This window comes from Galeopterus variegatus, unplaced genomic scaffold (genome assembly GCF_000696425.1).
Source record: "Galeopterus variegatus unplaced genomic scaffold, G_variegatus-3.0.2 Scaffold2420, whole genome shotgun sequence".
Lineage (NCBI taxonomy): Eukaryota > Metazoa > Chordata > Mammalia > Dermoptera > Cynocephalidae > Galeopterus > Galeopterus variegatus.
In genome coordinates this window covers 238,329-246,618 of record NW_007728531.1, presented here as the reverse complement: position 1 = coordinate 246,618, position 8,290 = coordinate 238,329, and positions in this window count along the sequence as shown.

Sequence of the window (8,290 nt, the reverse complement as noted above, 5' to 3'; positions counted from 1 at the left end):
AAATAAGACTGGCACCTTCGCCCAGGAGAGAGGCTGTCACTGAATAGAGAGACGAGGCAGGCTGCTAGCAGGTACCCTTCAGAGCTCTGAAACAATCTGCTGGCCCCTTTTCCAGCCAAGAAGTGAGGAGGAAAAGAATGGCAAATCTTACATGGGGGTTTTCTTACAGAGTGAACACAGCCAGTTTCTTTGGAGTATGACCAAAAGGAAAAATTTCCACTTAACCCTCAGGAAAAATGAAGGGAGATCCAGTATTAAAGCCTCTCCCCATATTATAGGGACAAAGGGGTATCATATAGGAATTAGGGCTTGCTTCAAGTGATGAGGGCTGGGAGAGTGAGAGCAGCTGGAAGTGGATGGTTCTCTAATGTTTGGTGGGAAACTGCTGCAGTTCTCAAGAAACCAGAAAATCTTCCACCGAACCCAATGCTTGTGGAGAAGCCTGGAGACCGCCATGAACCCTGTGTCTGCTGTGGCCCCATGCCCTCCTGGGGATAATTGCCTGTCCTTGCTGCTTCTTCCAAAGCCAACACAGGTTACTCTCATTGGAAAACTGAGCTTGAACCATAAAAGGCAGGGGATTCTAGGAAAGGAAGGTGCAGGAAGAAGTGCATGGCTGCGGTGCAAAGCTGACAACTGACAACATGATACAGTCCCAAGACCCCTGCGTTCCAAGACTTACATCCTCATTATGTGAGACAGATCCTTCCTTCCTTCATTCAATATCAAGTACTTTCTATGTGCCAGCCACTGGGTTAGGTGACGAAGGCAGACTGAACTACGTAGAAGAATTTATTCCTGCCCCATGTAAGTTTACATGGAAGTAGAGGGGGAGATGGGACGCGAAAGCTAAGAATTCCGATGCACAGAAGTTGTTAGGGCTGTTCACAAATATTCTGGCACATGCTGGGATTGTACTTCTCCACCTGCTCTGAAGTTCAGAGAGACCATGTGACTGACTTCAGTCAATGAAGTGTGAGCAGAAGTGATGCGTGTAACTTGCACTTGGGAGGCTGAAAAATGATGCATGACCCACCGTGCTCTCCTCCCCCTGCCGTGGTAAATTTGTGGATTTGGAACTTGGGTCAGCCTGAATCCTAGAGACTGAGAAGAGCAGAGCCCCCCACCGAGCTGCAACAGACATGCAATGTGATTGAGAAAGGAGTCTGTGTAAGGAGCCAACACAGTGTTGGGGGATACTTGTTTCTGCAGTAAGTCTGTCCCATACTGACTAACCTGTAACACGTGAACAAACAGTGGGTAGTGCTGGGGTCACTGGGGGTGGGGGGTGGGGTTGTTGGTTCCAGATTGCCTGGTACATTGTTGATAACTGACCACATGCAGCTTTGATTGAGTCTACTCTCTGGGGAAGGTCTAAGAGAACTGATTAACTAAGGAGATACAGCAGTGAGCAAAGCAGACCTCGAAAATCAAATCTTTCTAATGCTATCAGAAAATTTCCTTCCCCCCCATGTGTTTAGTATGCACAGCCCCCTCCTTTTGGGTTAACTTTAGATAGTGGTGACCTGAACACCACAAGATTGGTGAGGATTGAATAAAAGTGGTTTTTTATAAAATTGTTTTTAAGATGATAACCAGAAACAAGAACAGAACTGAAGAAAAGAAAGGATCAGAATAGAGGTCCACAAGGTCCCAAGGATTTACATACAATTTTAAGACTGGTCAGGAAGCAAGATGCTTCACGATTATTTTGAGGAAGTGATGAGCCTCTAGCTTGTTGTATCTGTCAGACCTGTTTGGAGTGGGCATGAATTAAAGTACAAAACAGCCGAGCTAGCACGTTATAACAAGATGATGACAATTTTTTAAAAATACTGTTTTTAAGTTTACAAATGCCTCTTTTCTGATCATATATTCTGGCCATATATATTTTTCTGATATATATATATATATATATATATATATATAAACATTTGTATTATACTATATTTCATGCATTTTCTAATCTTCCTTTTTTTCTTAATGTACTATAAATTTCTTATGTATTTAAATTTTTTTTTCTACATGACTTAAAAACTACATATTTGTACTTATAATAAAACAATACGTGAAATATTGATTATAAAACATTCAAAAGGAGTATATTCTATATGCTGTTTAACACCACTGTTTTCACTTGTTACATTGTGAACATCTCTTTGTATTATTGACTGTTGTTCTAGGCATCATTTTTAATAACTGTGCTGTGTTTCATCATACGGGCATATTTTTTTAGCTGATTATCAGTTGTTATGGCCAAATATTTTTATGTATCCATGATTATTTCTTTAGGCTAGATTACTAGAAGGAGCATAGCTGGATCAAAGTAAATGCACAATTTTAGGGATTTTGATATGTGTTTCCAAACTACTCCCACAAAAGTTATTCTGATATATGCTCTCATTTTTCCCATCCCTGCAACACAGAGTATTATTTTCCTATAAGTCTTGTCCAATGAATATTAAATGTTGTCTTGTTTTAATTTAAGTGTCTTTGGTCCCTGGTGAGGCATGCAACGTGGAATCATTCCACACTTTGCATTGCTCCAGCTGAGGTGTCTGGGCTCCAGATCTGCCTGGTTGAATCCTTCACTGTGATTCTCAGGTCAGCTTTGGGCCCTTCTGAGTGTGGGTGGGCAGCTTCTTAACTTGCCCTCAGCCCTGAGCTCAGCTACCAACCGCCACAGCTTGTGAAGCATGAGAATCCTTAAAGCCCTCCTGAGAAGGGGCAGGGCAGGGCAGGGTTTGTTATGATGGGAATTTTATTGAGGAAGAACCCCAAGATCTTCTTCCCAGGGTCATACAGCAGTAACTGACAGACCTGAAAATAGAACCCAGATCTTTGAACTCCACATTGGTGCCTTTTCAGCACCTCTGAAGTCAGAGACAGACAAAGGGGCCTTCATTCAACACATTTATTAAGCACTTACTGAATACCTAGAAAGGCAGTGTGGGTATAGCAGTGAGCAAGAGAGACAAAAATTCCTGCCCTGGTGGAGTGTGCTACAATGTGACAGGTGTTCCTGTTTCCTGTAGCCTGGCTTCTGGGGCTCAAATCTTAGCACTTGCATGTGATAGATACGAGATGCCTGCTACATTACTTACTGTCTGTTCCTAAAGGTCCCCATGTCGACCACAGAGATAATAATCATACCTAATAGGTAAAGTTACAGGATTAAACGAGATGACACATGTAGAAGCCCGACGTACACAGCGCTTGCAAATGTTAACCATGGTTGTTATTATAATTTCACTTGGAACCTCAGATGAAACCATTTACATTATTAATGATAATAGTGACTGTTACTGAGCAACCATTTATCCAGTGCCTATAAATCAGTGTGGACTTTGGTGCTTTACATCTGTTGTCTCATAAAGCATCGGTGTTTCCTAAACCTCCTTGGTGGTAATAACCTTCTGGGATGCTTCTTTAAAAAAAAAAATTCCAGATTCCCCAAGTCAAGATTTCCTCGAGAGAGCCTCCAGTGCATGTATACAGCACATTTGGGTATCTGTTCATCTGTTGACGGACATGTGGGTGCTTCCACCTCTTGGCAATTTCCCTTCTGACTCTAAATGCCATGGCAGCAGGAAAGTGTTCATTGCTCTTCTGGCTCTGCTAGGGTCAGGCAATCAGATGAATTTACTCTTTTTTGAGCATTTAGCACCTGTTGACCTCACTTGTGAAGAGAGTAATTCACCAGGTTTAGTGGATTCCCATCAAACAGTCCTTCCCAGTGCACCCAGATGCTATGGACTGAAACGATTTCAAGACCCGTCACACCCTCCCCCAATGGCTCGAGGCTCCACAGCTCACTCCACACTTGGAGCCACAGGGCACGTGGATCAAAGGCCATGCTGGCCATGGCTCTCCCACTCTAGGCTCTATCGAGGTTATGTGTAGGCTACAAACTCCTTTCTTCGGGTGTTACTCATAATCATGCTATAGACAGTAATAGCCAAACTGGATGTATGGTCACCCTATGTGCAGGGACAGTTTCACCTGCATGTTTTCTGAGTTATTGCTGCTGCCTGAAGAAGAGTCACCACTTCTAGCCAGTGTGAATGCAGAGCCAAGGCTGCTGTCGCTAGAGACTGGCACCTGGAACACCCCATCAGGGCAGTGTCAGTTCTCTGCCCCATCTTGGCTCACTCCTGCTTCTAGGGGAGATTTGCTGAGGCACATCCAACAGCAAATTCCTGCTGGTCTGACACTTTGGAGCTCTGTGAAGCCACCAGTGTTGCCCTGGGAGGAGGTGAGGGCCCTGAGGAAGCGGGAGGTGGAGGCCACTGGGCTGTCTCTCCTGGGGTCCTCTGAGGATTGTTGCCAAGGAGACAGCTAGAGACCAGTTCCCTGCTTCGGAAGGAAAAGTCAGAAATACTTTGATCTTCCTATAGTTTTTTCCCTCTGTGTCTCTACTTGAGGTCCAGAAGGAGAAATTATCTTCTTTATCTGCTTTTTCCTCTCCTTTGCTAACATCTTGAATAAAACCAAGTCATTCACTGGAGATTGCTGGTTATTCCCCAGAGCTCCTGTAGCAACAGAAGCTGGAGGTGGATGCTAGTCCACCAAGTGAAAGAGCACATTTCTCCGCTTCCTGTGCAGCTCTCAGTAACCATGTAAGTAGATTCTGGTCATTGGGAGGTAAAAGCCCAGAGAATGAGGAGCAACAAGATGGAAGGGGCCTGGGACCCTGGCTGTTCATCTGGATTAGCTTCCTCTGCACTGTTACATGAGAGAGAAATGAATATGTATATTCCTATCTCTGTTATGGAAACCAAACTGATACTCTAACTAATATAACACCCTCCAATTGGAGAGAAAAGGGGAAAAAAGTGGGAGGGGAGAGGAGGGCCTGAGAAAAGAGGGAGGTGGAAGAAGATGAGGTGTAGGAGAAAGTGAAAAAAACTGGGCAGGCAGATATTTGATCTCGTTCCAACTCCCAGTGCACTGCTGAGCTCAGCCTTCCACCTGGGGATTGGAAAATCACACCCAACTTTTCTATTGATTGCCATGTAAGTGTTTGATAAAGAAGCATAAGCATTCGTGAGAAGACTATACCTTTTTTCTGAAAGTTCGCTGAGCTCAGCCTTCCACCTGGGGATTGGAAAATCACACCCAACTTTTCTATTGATTGCCAGGTAAGTGTTTGATAAAGAAGCATAAGCATTCGTGAGAAGACTATACCTTTTTTCTGAAAGTTCTGATAAAATGCTGCAATATGCTACTGTGAAGGTAATTAAGAATAAGATTGAGTCCCTAAATTTGTCTTTCCAAGCATTATATAATCCACTCCTAATTATCCACATTTCCTTCACATTTTGAAAAAATGAAACCTATTCCTACAATGATTTATGGAACTTGATTTTGGGTAATATAATCTATCTATAGATGAATGCACTTTAAAAAATAAACTGGCTGAGGTATATAATATACCCCAAGTCAAATATAAGTGATTTGGAGATTATTCTTAAAAAGAAGAATCTGTTCACTGGCTGCCCTCCAGTGAGTCCCTCACCCTTCTGCCTGGGTGGGCCCCTCAGCTCCCTAAGAGACTTTGGCAGGCTGTCACACTGGTGCCCCCAATGAGTCAAGCCTTCGAGTACTCGCATTCTGTGTAGTCCCCTCCTCTTGATGTGAGCTGGTCCTGGGGTTTGACTAAGTCCATATAATGTGGCAGAAGGAACACTGCTAGGCTTGGCAGTTTCCACCTTTGCACTGTTGGAAGCCCTGAGCAGCCCTGTAAGTATTCCAGCCACCCCACTGGAGAGACCACAGGGAGGGGGAGGCTGGCCATCCCAGATCCCCAGCTGAGCACAGTCCCAGCCAACCCACCACTGAATGCAGCCACAGGAGTGCCACTGGCATGCCCAGCAGAAGCCTGACTAAATTGCAGACGTGAGCCAATATAATGATTTTTTAAAATCTTTAAAAAATGTATTTATTTATTAATATTATTTTTTGACATTCTAAGATGTTGTGGAACAATTAGGGGAAGGGGAAGAAGGGAAGGGGGAGAGAAATAGGGAGGGAGGAGGAGGAAGGGGGGCGTGGTCAAGGCCTGTGGCATCCCCTCATCTGGGCAGGGGAAACCAGGGGGCTTCTAGCAGTGGCTCAGTCATTGCTGGGCTGGATGCAGATGTCAGCAGAGTGTGGCTGAAGCCCTTGGCCCCCAACTGCGCCAGCTTAGGAGCCCAGTGTGTTTCCAGTGGTGGTTTGGGCTGGTTGCAGATGTTGGGGGGCGTGGCTGAGGCTCTTGGTTCCCCCCCCACCCCAGCTCAGGAGCCCGGGGCACTTCTGGCAGCAGCTTGGTGGTTGTTACTGAGCTGGTTGTGGATGTTGGTGGGGCGTGATTGTTTTTTTCAGTCAGTAAGTCTTGGGATGGTTTATACACAGTAGTAGATAAACAAAGCACTACTCTTTCTTGAGTTAATCTTATGGTGCTCCTACTTAAGTTTCTAAGTGGAATTTTCTCAGAATTTCATTTGCCACATCATCTTCTGTTCTAAGTTTATAACCAGGCAGGGTTGCCATACAGGGTTTTGTGGGTCATGCACTGTACCAGGGCACCCTGCTCAGGGAGCCAGTGGGACTGCCTGCCTGGCCTTCAACTGCAGAGGGCACTTTTTCTAAATTGGATGAAGATGTCTTATAAGCTCTGAAAAGGGTACCTTATGGAATCAAATCCAAAGTTGTTGACCTAGCCCTCAAGGCCCTTTTTTAACAACCTGATGCCACCTTTCTCCAACCCAGTCATTGCTACTCTTTTCCCACCTTGACTTAGCTGAGTTGCCCTATGTCCCACTGTCAGATGTGCTCAGTCTGCGTTCTGATTGGCAGCAACCCATACAGTGCTCACAAGTGGGGGTCGTGCCTTCTAAAGAAAGATATGAGTCCTGCCAACAGCCCTGTGTGTACCCCAGCACCAGGACATTTTTGGTCTTGCAAACCTCAGAGGATCTAGTATTTGCTTACAGGCACATTTTTTAGGGATCTCCAAGCATGTTAGAGTAACAAGGGTAGGCAAAGCCACTGTTATTCTGCTTCTGGCCTCCATATGTGGAAGGCCAAACCCAGGGAGGTTTGGAGATCCCTGGGGTGGGAGAGGGGAGCTGTGCTTCATCAGACAAAGATCAATTTTTATTTCATTTGGTTAAAGATCCAAAGCACAGGGGTGCCATTGTCTGTGTCTGGGAAGCCAGTCTCCAGGGGAAATTCTTTTCCTCACAATTCATAGCAGAGCCAGAAAGCAAAATGTTCCAATACGTTGTGCAAATGGACCGATGTGACACGGGATACACGTTGTCGAACTTTGTAATCTTACCCTTCATGAAACATTCAACACAGTTATTTGATCTTTTCCTTTTCTCAGCTTCCCCTTCTTCCTCTGCACTCTTCTTCCGTTCCTCTTGCCCACATTTTACCTGCCTTCTGGGAAGTGCTGGCTCAGGACACAGCCAGGGGATTTCTAGACACACAGTTAGGCAAGGAAGGAACTGACTGTGTTCTTTGACTCAGGATTCTTTATAGCAAGTGTAGTTGCAAGCTGGTGGGATTGAAGGAGCTGCGACCTTGAGATGAGTGTCCCGCTGAGACTGTCCTGGGCTGTGCTGTGATACCAGGTAGCACACCCACTGCAGGGAGGGAAAAGAAGAGGCACTCACCTGACTCCACGCGGGAAGAAGGGACAGGTGTTTGGCCACATGTCCTGTAGGCAGGTGGGCTGTTCATGACAGGGTGATCCAACTAGCATCTCAGGGAAATTTAGCTCCGTCCAGGGCAGTGAGCTAACCTAGCAATTTCTAAGCTGATTGTTATTAAGGCTGGCCCATTCAAGCCTGTGATCACTACAAATATTGAAGGATTAGAGGCCCCTTGAATTATAACTGGATCCAAAAATATATGCCTGGGATGATAGTTTGGCAACTGTATCCTGGGAGCTGCAAAACAGAAATAGTAATATTTTTATATTATTATGAAGTGATAATTACTACTTTTGATTGAACAAATATGATATGTTAAGGGCTCTCTCTATATTATCTCATTGTGTTGGGTTTTTTTTTTGTTACATATATATATATTTTTTTCCTTTTTGTCCCTTTTCGTGTCCGGCAACGGGATCGCAAACCTTGGTGCCGCGCCCGCACCTCGCTCAGCCAGTGAGCGGGAACCGGTCTGTATGTGGGATCCGAACCCTCGGCGGGACATCCTCCCGGCACACAAGCGGCGCTCCTCTTCCCTCCGGGTCCGCTCGGGGCATTCACTCGCTGACCATATAGTTTAATAGCCC